The sequence below is a fragment of the Pelodiscus sinensis genome, chromosome 9 (assembly GCF_049634645.1).
Source record: "Pelodiscus sinensis isolate JC-2024 chromosome 9, ASM4963464v1, whole genome shotgun sequence".
In the NCBI taxonomy this organism is placed as follows: domain Eukaryota; kingdom Metazoa; phylum Chordata; order Testudines; family Trionychidae; genus Pelodiscus; species Pelodiscus sinensis.
In genome coordinates, this window is record NC_134719.1 from 22,282,779 (window position 1) to 22,301,159 (window position 18,381).

The window sequence follows — 18,381 nt, forward strand, 5'->3', positions numbered from 1 at the left end:
TCTCGCACTCCAACTCCCTGTCCCAGCTTGGTGAAAGTGAGTGAGAGTGGCAGAGAGTGGAGGTGGGGCAAGGATCTTTGAGTTTGCATAGTTAGACAGCTGGCAACCCTACTGGGTGGGCATGTGGAAGTCCTGGTTGTGCCAGAAGAGCATGCCCAGCAGCGCAGCTGGCAGATTGTTGGTCACCAGCCAACGCATGTGCTGCACTACCCAGTAGTCAGGTGGACTATGCTTGTGAATGAATGGAAGTTCATTGATTGTTCTGCCCCGGGGTCTGGAATTCCTGTTGGCAGGCCTGCAGACATATTATTCTACAGATACATCCAATATACCCAGGTTGCACCTAATAGATCCAGGGTTATCCCCATCTACTCCACACATTTTGACTACCAACTCCAGAGTAGCCCATTCTTTTTTCACCAGGTAGGAGAGAGAGGAATCAATCTACGTGTAAGTATGTTACCTTTGCCTACAAATGAAAATGTAAGTGTCTATGGGCCTGATTCTGCAGCTCCTACTCATTCTCTTATCAAAAGACTCCATGATGTAGACCCAAAATTGTAGTTGTTATGATAGAAACATGTTTATGTTAGGTCAAATGTGGGTAGGAGTTATGGTAGTTTTTAAAAGTATAAAAATTAGCAATATGTACAGTACAATATGTACAATAAAATACTGCTGAGAGTATGCACACGGGGACGCAGTAACTGCTGGTATGGGAACTATCACTTTGTATTTCCTGATATGTTTAAAACTGAAACATAACACTGTATAGCTTGTTTATTAGTAATAAACCAAACCGCTACAAAACATTGTCTTAACAACTGCTTAGTTGAATATGAACTTGACAACTTTAAGGTACCCATGAATTCTGAAGCGAAAGCCTAAGTTTTGCTCCTATTGCATTGAGGGGAGAGTAGGCCTATTTTGCAAAGGTAAAATTTAAAGGAACTAACTGACCAAACTTTCAGCATCAATTTCATTCTCCCCTTCAGTATAAAAGTTTAAATAGCATGAGGCTTTCCTTGTCATCAGAGAAATTGTGAAATGTATTTAAAGATATAATGGCCAACATTTCCCAAGAAACATGAATGCAACTCCTATTGAATTAAGTGAATGTGGCAATCTTGCCTCTGACAGCAAAGGGCTTCATCTGGCAAACGTATCAATAAGTAGCCCTTAATCACATGAGTCTCTCCACTGTTATCAACAAGAATACCCCACTGAATAATACAGGACTGCTAACCTAAGTAATAACCTGTAAGTCTATGTTCAGAATCTAGCCAAAATGTTTGGATTTTATTGGTTTTCTGACATTTCTATAAGTTGAAATGATCTTCCTAGAAATGATATTCTGTGACACAGTGGTGTATGGGATTGAAAACTCACATGCAACCTGCTCAAACATAGAAATAATCTTTCTCATCAAAAAGTAAAGATTTTGTATAGACATTAGGGCCAGATCCTCTTGAACAAATTCTATTGATATGAGGGTGCATCACATATGCAGATCAGCAATAACATATGGCACCTCTTTTGCATTTGACCATGTTTTCAATTTATTTCAATTTGCATTTAATATTTTAATATCAATGGAATTTATACAGTGAAAGAATTAAATGTCTATTTTATTCAGCTTGTGTTACGCCACAGGTCAGACGAGATGACCATAATCATCCTAGCTAGCTTTAAAAAATCTATGAATTTATGGGAAGTCATCAGGGCACATCCTCAGCTAATGTACATAAGTGCAAATCAGTTAGGTTCAGCACAGAGCTATCCTAATTTATGACACCGGGGATGTATTCCAGCACTGGGAGCTAAAATTCAGAAGTGGTACATGAGTTGGTTTTGGAAACTGATTTGGAATGGGTTTGAATTCAAATCAAACCTATTTTTGCCCTTTATTGTTGCAAAAACCAGCTGTGGTTAGATCTGTCAGCGATCTTGTTTTCTATGTGAGATTCTTTTATACTAGATATCAAGTATAAAAAAAATCCTAGTGATTACATAAAAGTAGAAAGGACTGACTAGAGCACCAAGATAAAACCTGATTCTCATTTACACTAAACCACTTTACACTGCTCTGGAAATGGAACAAGGTTTCAAGTGGCTATGATTACATTTACACTCGCTTGAAGGCTCCTTTTCACCACTAGAGCTGTGTAAAGAAGCCTTGGTTTATAAGAATCAGGCATGACAATTATACCCCCAAAATTCAATATTATTCTCCATGGTATATTTTACAGTGTCTTGTATAAAATAAACTTACCAGAAGCTTTTCAAGCTGCACAAGCTGTCTGGCCTGTTTTGAGTCAATTACAGTTTAATCTTTATCAGCTGCTGCAAAGATCAAACCTTCAGGTTTTACCAACTTCTGCTGAATAAGCAGCCCTAGTGGCAGGATTGTGACACACCAGGGAATCCTGCTTATTGCAAGCAATGTGAGGGCCTTGCACTTCCTCTGACATTTTAACCATTACTCCTAATATATTCTATCTGTTCTACTGACCTCTATTGTAACTGTTTTGTTTTTCCTCTTCTTTTTCCTCTGTATAGAAGCACTAATCAAACCACTGGAGGCATTTCAATCTCTTCCCAGGACTCCTTTAAATTCATTTTTCATTGTAATTTGTAATAAAAATTGCATCAGGAATAGTTTCAATGTTTTCTATATTGTCTCTTGGTTTACATTTAAAGAACAGCCCAATAAGAAAAGATCACATTAAGTTAGTTCTGCTTGACTAATGGCATTTTATCCTTCCCCCTCCCTGCCCTGGAATTCAATACCTGTAGTGTACTCACTTTGGTTAATAACTTACTCAATGAGTAACCCCACCAGTGTCAACAGATTTTCTTCCAGAGTAAGGTACTGCCCAACATGTATGGGGATATTAGAATGTGGTTCACAGAAAATATCCCTATTGTATCTAATTTCAAATGTCCTGCTTGCCATTAAAATACACTATATTAGTAATACTACAGACAACTGTGACCCACTTATGAATCACTAAAAACATCAGTTAGCTGAAAACCCACCAACTGTTTATTTTTCATTTTCTTCTGTCCCCACTGTTTATGATTTAATAATGTGCATTGTCAAATTGCTTCTTTAAATTTTAATTGCTAAATTTAATCTTTGAAGAATATTTTTCAGTATCAAAAATGGAAGTAGAAATAAGGCTGAACGGAAAGCATATGAATAATTCAGTCTTACGGTGTACAGTTTTACACTTAGAAATGAATGATTCACTGTAACCATATAGTTAGCCATCACAGAGAAAGTACAGACATTGAAATATGGAAAAAATGTGAATAAGCCATAATTATTTAATAGCATTCCAACATCATAATTTTTTTAGATTGTACTTTAATTATAATGTACCTTACAGGATGAATTTTGCATATCCAATTTATGTAAGAAGTTTCTTTAAAAAATGAAAGCACGTCTGGTGTCAGCTAGCTATGACTGATTCATTTTGTCAATCATTCTTAAGTGGGTCACTGTTTCCTCAGAGGAATATGTATAGATTTTTTTGTTGGCAAGGATGAAATTTGACATTGCTTCTAATACAGGTGTCTTCTTTTGGGAGTTACAAAGATGATCTGTTCATGATATATAGGAAGCATATGAATACGATCTGTAAGCCCCTTTGAAATCCTTTCACTTTTTAGCAACTATTACATGGCCTGTGTGGGACTATATAGTATATAATGAGCATTACCAGACTAATCTACTAGAGCTCTTTGGCTGTGTCTAGACTGCAGGGTTTTTTTGAAAAAAGTAGGCTTTTTTCGAAAATACTTCACCTGAGTCTAGACTACAGCCGTGTTCTTTCGAAATTAAATTGAAAGAACGCAGCTTTTCTTTTGAAGGTGGTACTCCTCATTTCATGAGGAATAACGCCTTTTTTCTAAAGTGCTTTCGAAAAAAGGCGCTATGTAATGCAAACTGCTTTTTCGGAAAGAGAGCATCCAGACTGCCTGGGTGCTCTCTTTCGAAAAAGCGGCTTGCTTTTTCAAAAGTACTGGTTGCAGTCTAGACGCTCTTTTTCGAAAGAGACTTTTTCAAAAGTATCTTTCGAAAAAGCCTCTTTCAAAAGAAGCTTGCAGTCTAGACGTAGCCAATCCCGGGCTTCATTTGCAACTTCGATTGCCTACATTAGCCACCCTAGTTTGAACTAGGGTGGCAGTGTAGACATACCCTGAATTATTATATCTTTGGGAGACAATTGTATATAGCAGTATAAATAATTTCATTTACTTCAGTGGGACCAGGATTCCACCCATGAAAACTAATTCTCATTATGTTGCCAAAAACATATCCACTTTAATTCCTACACAACAGAATTTTCATTCATGGACAAAAACCTTCTCACTTCTGCAAAGCTTGAACCTGAACTGCTGTTCCATACTGACAGAAAAAAATACTGACATTAGCTGTAGGAAGGGCTCTCAGAAGCTGACCAAAAGACACTGACACATTTAATTTTAAACGAAAGGTTCTCTCCTGTGTATAAGGCTCTCTCCATCATTTAAACCCCAATTATTTCCTTAACAAGTATTGAGGAGTACTCTTGCATTAATTGTAGCACAGAACCAAAAATATCTTATGTCTGCATCATTTAGAGTTTCCATACTTTACTTTTTCTTCAACCCCTCAATGCTAAGAATCTGTCATGGCAGTGGTCGCAGCCTGGAGAGCAAGAAAATAGAATATGGGATGTTATTAAATGTATGTTGAACTATAATAAAGCAGGGTGTTCAGTAGCTATGAAAATTGTCAATGTATAGGTATCAAATTCTTAACAATGGACTCTGCCAAGAAACACCATCTGAGAAACTGGCAGTTTCCTTGAATATGATCCACACAACTCACAACACATCCAGTAGGACATTCAGTAGGATGTAAAGAAGCAGCTGTCCTTCAACCGGATTTCCCTAATTATCACAGTTTCCTGGGGACCAAGCCATGACATCTTTGTCATACCCTTAAAAGATTTAAAGGCCCCAAACTAGCACTGGTAGAAAGAAAAAGAAAAAAAAGCATCAGTGCAGATCGAGGTAGGCCCAAAGAATATGTCTTTTCTGACTAGAGAAATAATACATTGTGCTTGACACAACACCTACAATTTTACACCTCAGTGATTTTAATATTATGAATAACAGATATATAATATCAACTTTCAACTTTCTGAGATGGAGGGCTTACAGTGCAGTAGTTTTGCCTGCAATTTAGATTCTTGTACAGCAATTCATTCTCTGCAATATTTGGATTACAGCCATGTTACTGTCTGAATATTTGAATTTTTATCCTATCATATAGTGTAACACTTTTATCTATAGTATCAGTTCACATCACAGTAAATAAGTCAATGTAGTTCACCTCTATTTGAGGTAAAAACTGTTCGTATTTGAAGGAAAAACTTCTAGATGGTATTAATAATTTTTACAGTCTTGTTCAGCACTTTGGAAGTAGCTAATTTCCTTAATGTATTTTATGAGTATTAACTCATTAAGCCTCAGAACATATCTGTGAAGGAAGTAAATTATTATCCCAGCCAGAGCAGTATGGGTCTGCTGCCACCTCCAAGTCTAGACTGGCTGTCCAGCGATGTAGACTTCATGGAAGAAGAAGAAGAACAAAAAAAGTCTCAACCCTGAGTAGGGTTTATGAGCAGATTTTCCAGGGAGTCAGTAAAGAACTAGACCCCGCCCCAGCTATTGACAAAATATCCCCTAATCTACCTAGACTTCTCAAAGTCATTTATCTCACAAAGAGATTTGTCCGATTTGACACTGCAATCTCAAGAATTTGAAGAAGAACATCCTGTTCCTTATGTCAGCAAGAAATTGTTCCAGTCATCGAAAAGGAGATCCTGGCAGTGAAATAGGCCATCGATGCCCTACGCTATTTCTTGTGGGAGTAGATATTCTGTCTCATTGCTGACCATGCACAATTCAATGAAAGACCACAACCCACAAATTATGTGGTAGTATCTTTCACAGCTACCATATAATTTTCAGATGACCCATTGTGCATGCACAGAAAATAAAAATGTAAACTTCTTTTTACAGGATGGAAGGGACACAAATCACACCCGTATCACCATGATTCATGATCCGAGAAAGAAGGGGTGTCATGGAGTGTACAAATCCCCACACTTGGCCCAAAAGACTATCCATTTTGCTCAGTTATACAGCTCATCCCTATAAAATTAAATTTTTCTGATTTGTGAAAACTAGGGGGCTACGGCCCCTGCTCCCTATGTTCACCAACACCACTCTCTCTGAGGATAGAGAACCCCTGCTCTCCTCCCGGCCACTAGGGCGGACCAGCCCAAGGCTGTGCCAGCCTGGCTCTTCTCCCTCTCCAGCTACTGCCATGCCAGCTCCAGCTCTCCCCCGCACCCTCCAGCCTGGGTCTTGCCAGCTTCAGCTCTTCTCCTCCCTTCCTGAGGCCTAACCCTAACTCCCCTCAGTGCCTGGGGAAGGCTAAGCCCCAGGCTTGCTTTGTTGGCCTGCGGACAGCCCTGGGCCTGTTGTTGGGGAAGGGAGCCCAGCCGTGGCTAATGCTGCTGCCCACATGGGGCCGGTGGGGCTCTGAGCATCTGAGCCCCAGAAGGGGGTTTGAGATCATGGCCTAGTGCTGGGGGTGTGGTGACGTGGGTGAAATGCTGATGTCACTTCGTTGTCCCTCAGGAATTTTTTTGTGTATATATATATATATATATATATATATAAATAAAATAGAGAGAGAGAGATAATTATGAAATATGATTTTCCCTAGTTCCACTGGCAGTGGTGGATTTTCTACACTTGTAGTACTGAAAGCAAATCATTTATGTGGACAGCCTTTACGTATGACTTGAATGAAGCAGCATTGATTCGTACCTTCCTCAGTCAAGTCTAGATCAGGTTTCATAGTTTGGAAGGTCTCTGTGCAAATAATATTGTCTCTGTTACATTTAGAAACAGACTCCAGAAAGTCATCATGGTGACTAATTAGCTCTGTGAAATGGTGGCCAATTAGAGCAATTCCTAAATGCCTGTGGAACATAGACATTAACAATTTTAAAAGGACTCTAGTGTAGAATAAATATACTGCACAGATAATGAGTAAGGAGGCACTTATTTCTTAGCTACATTTACCATCAATCAATAGGAGAAAATTAAACTTATCTTTAAGAAACAAACTGATATCTTAAACATTTGGGTTTTGAGACCACCTGAAAGAAAAGCATGTTTAGAACCTGTGATGCAGTAGAAAAGGGTCTTATCTGTGGCAGAGGCATAGTATATTATACAACTCATATTTTTTATGGAACATTTATGTTTTTCTATCTGAAAGTGAGGCTAAACATGCCTATATTTTACAAGCATTCAGGGAGCTGTATAGAGTCCAGAGAAGAAAGACTAATTTGCAGATATATTCAGCCACAGCATGGGGTTCCTACACAAGCAAATAAACTGTGGCATGTGTGGGTCCTAATATTCAGACATGTGCATCTTACATTCAGAGCTGTTTACAATTACAAATAGCATGACTTTAAAATTAAATTTAAAAACATGAAAATAATAAAGGTAGCAGAGCAGTTTAATACTTGAAATATTATTAAACATTGTGGAAGTGTCAGTTTCCTTTGGCTATTTCCAGTGGGAGCCTCGGTTTTTGTTCATGGATGAGTGTAGTCACTGTGTGGACAAATTATATATTGGCACAGATCAACTTGAAGAGCATCCTTCCACTTTCCCATTTCTTTCAGAAAACTTAGCAATACCCTTAAAGAGCTTCCAATAGCTTTCCAAGAGCAATGTCTCAGCTGGCATCATTGCTGGCCAACTTCTGGAGTCCTGTCTCATTTGGTCTTTAAATGAGCAACTGTAAAGCTGGCACCTTCCTTTTACATGCGGCCCCTTCTGGTTGGACATGAATCTACTATTTCTTATTTTTTGGAATGGAATGGCACCTATATCTCATGAGTACCCCGCACCTGGCCAATCGTTTCTTTGGTGAGTCTTTAGTGACTCAGCTCAACTGTGGCTGGAACAGAACAAACACCTTCTGGGGTATACAGTCTTTATCTTTCACCAAGATTTCCTTCCTGGAAATGCTGCCCTCTATACTTGCCCAACAAAGCCCACTGCAGAACCCTATATTTGGCAGCTCACCCCCAGGTTTAGTCTTCAACCAGAGCAACAGAGACCATCACTTGGGGTGCATCTAGACTGCAGGTTTTTTTTAGGAAAAACAGCCATTTTTCAAAGAAAAACCCTTCACTTACGTCCACACTGCTATTGTGTTCTTTCGAAAGAAAATCGAAAGAACGCAGGGGTTTTTCCGACATTAGTAAACCTCATTCTCTGAGGAAGAACGCCTTTTCCGAAAGAGCTCTTTCAGAAAAAGGCATATGTGGACAGGGAAGAGGGAGTTCTTTCAAAAGAAGAGGAAAGAAGAAAAAGCACAGGTTCCCTGGTGGCCATTCCGTTCATAGTAATCGCAGCTTAAATGCGGGATAGCGTCCATTCAGTGTGGACTCTATCTTTCAAAAAAGCAGATAACTTTTTCAGTGCGCTTTAGCAGTGTGGACGCTATCTTCCAGAAAAGCTTCTTCCAAAAGAAGCCTGCAGTTGAGACGTACCCTGGGTGTGGCTAGTCCTTGCTTAGTCCCTGCAGCCAGCCAGGAGCTCCTTCTTAACTCTTTGTCAGCCATTTGTCAACTCAGACCTTCTCACACCGAGCCCTTCCCACATATGGTCTTATTGTAGTATCAAGAAGTCTAGAGCAAAGTAGTCTTAGTGCTATAGCCCCATCGTGGCATTCTTTCAGAGACCACAGAATGGGTGGTGGTGGGAGAAACCAGACAATTTGAAATGTGCCTTTCTTTTCAGTGAGCACACCTCAGTCTTCCCCAGGTTAGCTTCAGCTAGATGCTCTTAGCTCTGACCCCATTTATGGACAGGAACACATGGGTGCTAATGTTATTAGCTTGTGAATTTAAGAAAGTTTTATAGTTGGGTATTGTTCACATACTGTTGGGAGTTTTACATGCAGATGTGACAGGGAAAAGAGGGAAATCTAAAGAGAGATCTGTGGGGGGCAGAAGTGTAATCATCCATTTTCAGCATTTGGGACAGATTTGAGAAAAAGGGTCGGAGACAGTTTAGCATTTTCACAATGCCAATTCTATAAGAAGGATCAGCAAGACTTTATGATTGACTGTGCTGAATGTTGCTGAGATCACTGATGTTATGAACATGGACTTGGCTAAGGGGAAATATTCCACTAGGGCTACAAGCCTTATTTCTGAGTTACTCTGGAAAAGTGATTAGGAGACATTCTGGACATTGGAGGAGTTCAACTGTAAATGGAGTTGGCTCATCACTAGCTTCTCATTTATCTTGCTCAGAAACTCAGGGTTAGGTAAGTGATATTAAATGGTGAGGTTAGTTGTAACATTATCATTATTTTGTGGCCACTAGAAGCCCTTTGCCCTTAAGACAGGGTAGCAGATTGTTTTCCCCCAGATAAACTCTAACAATTTCTAATAAGTATAGGTTTGATGTTCATGGGTACCTTTCACCAGCCAGGTGTGGCATGGGCCATAGCCACATATGGTGGTTTGGATTTCTGTTGGTTCTTCAAGCTCTTCCTTTTGACTTACTCCTTTGTTCGAGAGATTCTCAGTGCTGGAATAGAGGGGTGTGCTGACAGAAATATAGGTGGGGCCATAGTTCACACAGTGTGTGATGATACTGTTCCTAGCATTGGCCAAAACTTTCATTGTCTGTTTCACAGTACTTAAAATCCCCTCCAATTACCATCAAGTTGAAAAATAAGAGGCTATGTACAATCCAGCTGTTGATTATATGACTAACCTTTCTGTGGGGCAGAAGTGTTACCCTCCATCAAATGCCTCTAGCTAGCTGCCTTGTCTGTGCAAACATATACTCAGCTAAAATCCACCCACTCACCAGTTCTGGCTCCTGTAAAATTGACATTTACTTGTTGAATCACTGAAATAAGCTCATTAACAAAGATACAAACAGACCTAAACCAGGTGAGTAATTTTTCTGCAAGTCTAACTCTTAAGCAGAACCAAAAATGTAGAAGGCTGAAAAGGAAGTGCATTTGTTTTCTCCTCTAACATTCTTTCCCCCACCTAAATACACTTTTTATTATACGTAAAGCAAAATTGTATCATTCTGTGACTTCCTTGTATAATAATTTTTATTAGGTATGCTTGATACCACTAGATTCACTCAGTGTAAAAACTATGCCAAAATCTAATCAAAAATATACAAAATAAATTATCATCCTCTTTTCTGTATAACATAAAAATAATTGCTACTCTGACTCTCGCAGTGATTTATTGTGTATATATAAGTGAAAAGGCACCTGATAAGCAGATGTGTGATGGCAAGTTATGATAAATATTCATACATATAGTTAATACTAAAACATTTTTCTCTAATACTTATTCCACTTTACTTATTTCTAGTTGCTGGAGTGGTAGACATATTAAAATATTAATTTTCCGCTTTACTGGAATGAGTTCAGAGTCAAGTGCCATTAAAAGTCTGTATGTAAATATGAAAAAAGAGGATATGACTTGCACTAATCCTCTTCATTTTAAAAAACAAATTGTTTATTTGCACACTTGTTTTGCCTTCGCCCCTCAACCATTTCAAAAACTTTTTTTTTTTTAAGTTAAGCCAGACATCCATCAAAGATACATCGTCACTGCAGTTCCCTGGCACATGACTTTTCTATCTCTCAGGAGCTGCTGAAAAGGCTGCACTTGTGGATCAGTAGGAAAATATTCTTTAGGATAGAAATTTCCAGCTCAGTCATATGAGCTTCCCACTCATGCCTGTTTTGAAGAACAATATATAACTATATACCTTGGAATTGAGGTAACAGGCTGTGACTGTGTTGTCCTTCAAGATTTTTCCTGTTATGTCTTTGATCTGAGAGAGGTAAACTCTCTATGCTCAAAGTGAAAAAGAGGCAAAAAGTTAATTTTCACATTTTCCAATGAAATTTTATGTCTCTTGTGGCAAACACTAAATTTCACCTTTTCTGTGAAATCTATCCAAACAGTTCATCTTTGTTACCCATCACTATGTTATGTGAGTGAAATCCATGACAACTTGATGACTGTAAAACAAATACATCTTCAGGATAGGTCCTGGGCCTATATCTTTTCTCACATCAATTTTGCACTGGTATCATTCCATTTCCTTCAGTGCAGTTACTAATTTACAGTAGTGGAGGTGAGACATGGACTCTCTTGGTTACAACACTATTAATAAACAGTAACTTAAATAATTGAAATACAACCTTCATTCTGTAGTACTGCAGGGGCTGAGGAAGCTCAGTGAGGGATAGTGGCAAGGGGCTGGGAGAGAATAAGGTGTGGCATCTGCCAGTGACACTGTTTGCTATTCTGTGTGTGCATGTGCCAAGATATGGAAGATATGAGACCCATTCCCTACCCTTCCATATTTGGTAGGATCTGGGAAACTGTCCATCCACCACCAGTGGTGTCTGAGTCTGCCTCCTTACTCCCATGCACATGTGACAAGATCTGGGGAAGCTGCCCATCTTTGAGGATTCTGCCATCCTCACTGTTGCCTCTGATGGGACCCAGATCATGGGGAAAGTTTGCCTTACAGAGGTGTCGAAACTCCCTCTCTTTGCTCCCCTTCTCTGTGTGGTCTAAGTTCTGAGAATGCCCTGCCCCCCTGAGTGGATATCTCAGAATAGTGGCGAGGAGTTGTAGCCAGACAGACTAACCCCCATATCATCCATCTTATTTGCCTTCCTGAAGCATACAGGACAGAGAAGGAGCAATAAAATCAGCATAGTCTATGCTGGCTCATCTGATCCTGAGAAGCTGAAAACATAGAGAGCAATTAAGGCAATAAGCTGGCCTCGAGGCTGCAAGAAGTGGCCGGCTGGCACCTATGTTGATTCGAACACACACAGTCCCTGGGAGAGGAATTTCCCACTGAGAAAAGAATCCCCAGTAATTCCAATTTAGTTATCTCTCTTACAAGTGTAAATTAAGTTCACAACTCCCTTGTAAGAACTGGTCTCACAAAAGACAGACCAGCCCCATTTGGCATGACAGACAAGAAAGAGAAATACGTGACCCCATGGGTATATAAGATAGGTCCAGCACACACTCACTTGGAGTGTCATTCTACCCTCTACCTGCTGGTCGGGTTAGGTGTTTGACCTCCCGAGGTTCTATGGGGATGCCCACCTCATATTTTTGTCTTTCCTAGGAATTGAGGGACCGGCCCTGGCCTGACATGCTGGAGTCGAGAGGCACAGAAGGGGGTAAAAATTGTACCTGGATGTGGTCCTCTGTCTTAAGTGTACACATAGAAAGAGTAAGCTGTTACTTGGTACCATTATTTCTATTTTTCTATCTTTATCTTCTTTGTAACCATTTTTAAGATCTATATTTTGCTAGTAGTTAAGAAATAGAGCAATAGCCATTGTAACCATATGATTTATAAGCTTCTTTAATAAACCTGTAACTGTTTAAGCTTTAACCTGACTCCTTCAGTTGCTGTAACAGAACCAAGCACAATTTAAAAGAACTTCAGCCGGTCTTAAGGGACAGATATAGGGAGCTCTGACCGTCGGCTGACAGGAGTCCTGTGGCACCCTATAGACTAACTGAAGTAACAGCACAAGAAGAAGAACTCCACATGGACTCCTCCTGAGGGCTGAAATGACAGTCTGGACCTCTACATAGAATGTTTCCGCCGATGTGCACAGGCAGAAATTGTGGAAAAACAGCATTGCTTGCCTGGTAACCTCAGTCGTGCAGAATGCAATGCCATCCACAGCCTCCGGAACAACTCTGACATTATAATCAAAGAGGCTGACAAAGGAGGTGCTGTTGTCATCATGAACAGGCCTGACTACCTAAAGGAGGCTGCCAGACAACTCTCCAATACCAAATTCTACAGGCCTTTTTCCTCAGATCCCACTAAGGAATACACTAAGAAACTGCACCATCTGCTCAGGACACTCCCTACACAAGCACAGGAACAAATCGACACATCCTTAGAGCCCCGACCAGGGTTGTTCTAAGATCCACAAACCTGGAAATCCCGGACGCCCCATCGTCTCGGGCATTGGCACTCTCACTGAAGGACTGTCTGGCTATGTGGACGCTCTTAAAAAAAAAAAAAAAAAAAAAAAAAAAAAAAAAAAAAAAAACCACACTTCAGTTAGTTCACAGGACTCCTCACCACTTTTGCAGATTCCGGCTAACACGGCTACCCCTCTGATACTTGACACCATCTCAGAATAGGCATGCTCAGACCAGGTACCAGAACTGGAGAGAGGAGCTAAGAACTGACATGACTGACAAACACCAGAGACTTTCCAGCATTGTAGAAGGAGGATGGGAACATCCACTGACATTAACGGAGGAGTTAAGACATCTCAGAGCTATTGCTTCAGGGATTATTCATCTCCTTGAGATGTTTTCAGGTGACAGCATTATGTTGAGATGAATGTGGGGAAAGATGGCTGGACTGGAAGGGACAGGACTGGTTGGTGGGGGAGGAGGTGAGGATAAGAGCAGAGAATGGGAGAATGATGTAGGATTGGTATTGGTAGTCCATTTGGCATACATGCTGTATTCAACTGCCAATGACCACCAACTCCTACCAACAAGTTTTCTTTCTCTTAAAAAAACCCCTAGGAAATTAAATAAAAGGAAACTTGGTTATTTCTGAGGGAAGGTTTCCCAGGGTGTATCTACACAGCAGCGTTATTTCAAAATAATGGTTGTTATTCCAAAATAACTATGCGAGCATCTACACAGCAATTCTGTTATTTCAAAATAAATTTGAAATTACAGGTGGCGTATTCTGACTACTGTAAACCTCATTCCTTGGGGAATAATGCCTATTCTGAAATAGCAATTTTGAAACAGCTGTAGTGTGGATGTTCTACTGCTGCTATTTTGAAATAGCTCCTCTCCAGGGCCATTCAGAGTAATTACTCCCCCGTGTCTCTTAGGACTTTACATTGAGATAGCACATCCACGTTAGGGAAGCCTGCCTTGGACTAATTTTAAGGCTTCCCTGTAGTGTAGACGTACTATTTTGAAATAAGCTATTTCGGAGTATTTCTTCTGGAATAGCTCATTTCTAAATAAGTGTGCCTTGTACATGTGCCTCCAGTGACAGTTTATGCCCTTAAGAATGCCAAACTCAGCAAAACTTAGCATTAACAAAACCAAGGAATACAGAGATAATGGCAATGTAATGTTAACACTATCCCCTTTGAGCAATGCTCCCAAACACCCCCACATACTCATATCCTACCATTTTGTTAGCCACACTAACTTTTTGCAGATGGCTACTTGTATCTGTTGTACATTAGACACATGACCTACTCCGCTGACAGAATGCCACACTTTTCCCGAAAAAAACCCTGAGTCTGGACACAGCCTATGAGAAAGATGAACTGCAGACAGAGCCATCTTTACCCATATGCAGAATATGCAGCTGCATGGGGCACCCAAGCATTTGGGGCACCACTAGGTCTTAATGTTCACCCACCCACCTCTTCCTATCCCTGTTTTGTGGTTCAGCTTCATCTGGAAAGGATCTAGTTAACTTAAAGGGGAAAAAGCCTGCCAGACCTATTAGCAGAACACTGAACCTGTGAAAGAGCCATTCCAGTAGTAATGAAGCCATTTCACAGGCATTTGATAACCCTAGGTATATGCTGTCAGTTTCTGTTAGTCTACAGGCCCTTTGTTTAAAATGTGCTTTAAAATATTTCATTAGTGTGTTCCTGAGGATTATAAAAATCACAGCTCTAAAAAATCATCGTGCCTTCCATTCTGGGTTGCTATTTTGCATAGGGACACAAGTTTAATAGTAGGGAGTTGGGCCCCATAAATCTGAAGGACAGCCCTGACTACAGAACCAATATGAGGATCCAGATCTAATTTAGGCTAGAGTTCTAGTTCAGGTAGGACAGCGTCAAAATCAAGGTTTGGTCAGGATGTGGCTGAAATGTCATGCTAAGTAATTTTTCTGAGATTTCAGCCCAATTGATGGATATATCACAAGATTCCCTGCCTGATGTAGACACAAACTAGAAGGGTAAGAAAATTGTTGTTGGAAGATGGAATTTGACTCTAACCTCTACCTCAGAATAGAAATGCTAGGCTTTTGCTCATCTTTACACTATGAAAATCTCATAACAAAATTAAAACTGCATTGTTTTGTTTTAAAAAAACCTATGAATTCAAAAAGAAGATGGAAGGGCTCACCTACAGAACCCAGTATTTTGAACTAGAAACAGCCCCCCCCCCCAAAAAAGATGGACTTATTCTAAAGAAATTAGAGTATGGAAAGGGGGTTGGGTCTATATTTTACTCAATTCATGCTTAAAGAACCAGATCATTTGCTCATTTTGGATAGCTGATTGTGAACGAAATAGGTCTAGGGGATTTGAGGGAAAGAGGAAAAGTTTCAAGGATTTAGCCATTATTTTACAACTTTGATAAATCCTGTCCAATCTTTATTAAATCTTTTTGTAAATATCTAGCAGAAGTCAGGTCTGCTAGTATTTGTGCTCATCTGTCAGGGAAAGATTGATGTAAACAAATAAGTGCAGGTTAAGGAACATAAACAGAAGCTAAAACATGTAGTTGCTATTTATAGGTACAACAGTGAGAGTATGTCTTTTTTTGATGTACTGCTATCTACATGGAGATTTAGGTTGGCTTAGCAATGCTAACCAACAGATGTAACTAAACACACCTAATTTTCTAGTTGAGGCCTCAGTCAGAAACTCTTCACACAGCCCTCAAGTTCATGAGCTAGCAGAAATACCTGATGCACCATTAAAAAAACCACTGATTATAATTGGAGGCAGACACTCTGGAGAAGATCCCTCTGATGTAGTTCAGGAGGGTTTACTGCTGGTGTGGAGAGGAATGCAGTGGTGACTTTTAGCCAACTCTGTGCACCTCTAGTCCTGGAGATGCTCTTCACAAATTTGATTTGTTTAAGGGTTGTTTCTATTTGACCAGCTGGCAGTGATCTTTCAGGATCATTGTAACAGCCACAGTCATTGGAATCCAAGGATACCCAAATCATGGCTGTTCTCTTGCTGCCACACCCTTTTCACTAGGCAGAGGGCTGGTGCAAGATCTTCTAAGGTGGCTTCTATGGTGTATGGGAGATCACCTGGGGGCTGTGAAACTAGCCTTTAGGACACTTTTGCACTGGCGTCATGAGGTGTAGCTACACTGACATACTGAAGGATTTGACCCTCTGTATTTGAGTGACAGCTCTTCACCTTCACTCCTGTAAAAGGATTGGCTCCCCTGAAACTTGCCAGTTTGAGTTTGGCTCAGTGTTTGTATTGGCCTGCATCTAAGTCAGTGGTGGGCAGCCTGCTGGGTTCTGTGGATGGCCCAGCAGACAATTGGTTTACTCGTTGCCAATGCACAGGGTTGCCAGATTCTGCTGGGTTTTGTCTGCATAATTTTTTCCCTAATGGTATCACAAAAGTGAGATGCACGTAAAGCAAAGGCAAGTGAAGTGAGGTATGTGCTGAGTGCACATGGCATTGTGAGAGCCATGCACAATGCACCCAAAGTGCTGCTATGGTTCCATGAGCACACCCTGCAGATTCTAGATACACAAGTGCAGCTAGCTACACTACCGTATCCTTGGAGACTGTCTTAGTTACAACCATCTTGCAGCCCACATAGATGGAGAGCCACTCTTGCGGCCCCCTCACTAGCCTCGGTTGACCATTGCTGATCTGAGAAGTCTGAAATGGAGGCATGGTAGCTGGATTTCTGAGGGGATGAAGCAGCAGTTGCTGCTCAGCACAAAGTCTGGTCCTCAGATGCAACAATTGTGAATGAAATCCAAAAGACACCTTCCTCTAAGTGCCCTTGTGCTCTAACTATTACGGTCAGTTATTCCCCATGGGGACAGTGAAAACTAACAGGGCCAGTGTAACAGGGTGACTTGCCCCTAAAGGGCTGGATTACTAGAGGCGCACCAGAGAGATTAACTGTTTCCCCAAAAAGGGAAGAAGGAAAGAAAAGCTCAGGAAACTACAGTGACTGAGAAATGGTCCTGACATGAGGGGAGATCGTGGGCCAGGCCCTTTGGAGGAGATGCAGATTGTGTTTAGATGGGAAGATAAACTGAAGACTTAGCTCCTGCTGGGACGAGTTGGAAAGACTGGCTGTGAGAACAGTCTGGGACAGAAAAAAGGGCTGTATCATAGAATCAGAGAACTATAGGGTTGGAAGAGGTCATCAATTCCAAGCCTCTTGTCAAAGCAGGACCAATGCCAACTAAATCCTCTAGAGATGGAGATTCCATCACCTCTCTAGATAATCCATTCCAGTGCTTCACCACCCTCTTAGTAAAACAGATCTCCCCACACTGCAACATGAGACCATTGCTCCTTGTTTTGTCATCTGTCACCACTGTGAACAGCCTGTCTGTCTTCTTTGGAATCCCATTGCAGATAGTTGAAAGCTGCTATCAAATCCCCCCTCACCCTACCCTTCTGAAGACTAAATAAGGCCTAATCCCTCAGCCTCTCTTCATAAATCTTTTTTTCCCAGCCTCCTAATTGTTTGTTGCCCTCCACTGGACTTTCTCCAAGACATCCACATCCTTTCTGTAACAGGGAGGAGGTGAGGGGGAATTGGAGGCAATACTCCAGATGTAGCCTCACCAGTACCAAAGTGGAATAATCACTTCCCTATATCTGCTGGCAGTGCTCCTACTAATGCACCCCAATATACGGTTAGTTTTCTTGGCTATAAAGGGACACTATTGACCCATATCCAGTTTCTAATCAATGTGATGCCCAGGTCCTTTTCTGCAGAGCTGCTGCTTAGTTAGGGTACGTCTAGACTACATGGCTCTATTACCAGAGCATTTTAGATTAGTAGACATATCCAAATGAAGCGGCGATTTAAATAATCGCTGCTTCATTTAAATTAAAATGGCTGCTGCACTGAGCCCATCAACTGTTTGTCGGCTCAGCACGCTAGTCTGGACGCTCCGCGGTCGACATCAAAGGCATTTGTCGACTGCCCTGGTAAACCTCATCCCACGAGGAATAACGGGGCGGTCGACAAATGCCTTTGATGTCGACCGCGGAGCGTCCAGACTAGCGTGCTGAGCCGACAAACAGCTGATGGGCTCAGTGCAGCAGCCATTTTAATTCAAATGAAGTGGTGATTATTTAAATCACTGCTTCATTTGGTTATGTCTACTAAACTAATCTACATGGCTGTCACCAGACCCATGTAGTCTAGACATATCCTTAGTCCCTAGCCTGTAGCAATG

At 40.8% G+C, this 18,381-nt stretch overlaps 1 long non-coding RNA gene across 1 annotated transcript in view; it reads right to left on the reverse strand.

Moving 5' to 3' along the window:
* LOC106731868 (uncharacterized) overlaps positions 1–2,371 on the reverse strand; it is a 35,112-nt gene extending 32,741 nt beyond the window's left edge. Inside the window, exon 1 of the long non-coding RNA XR_012905920.1 lies at positions 2,273–2,371. This is a non-coding gene — a long non-coding RNA (uncharacterized LOC106731868). The remainder of the gene's footprint in view (positions 1–2,272) is intronic.
* Positions 2,372–18,381: the final 16,010 nt, after the last annotated feature.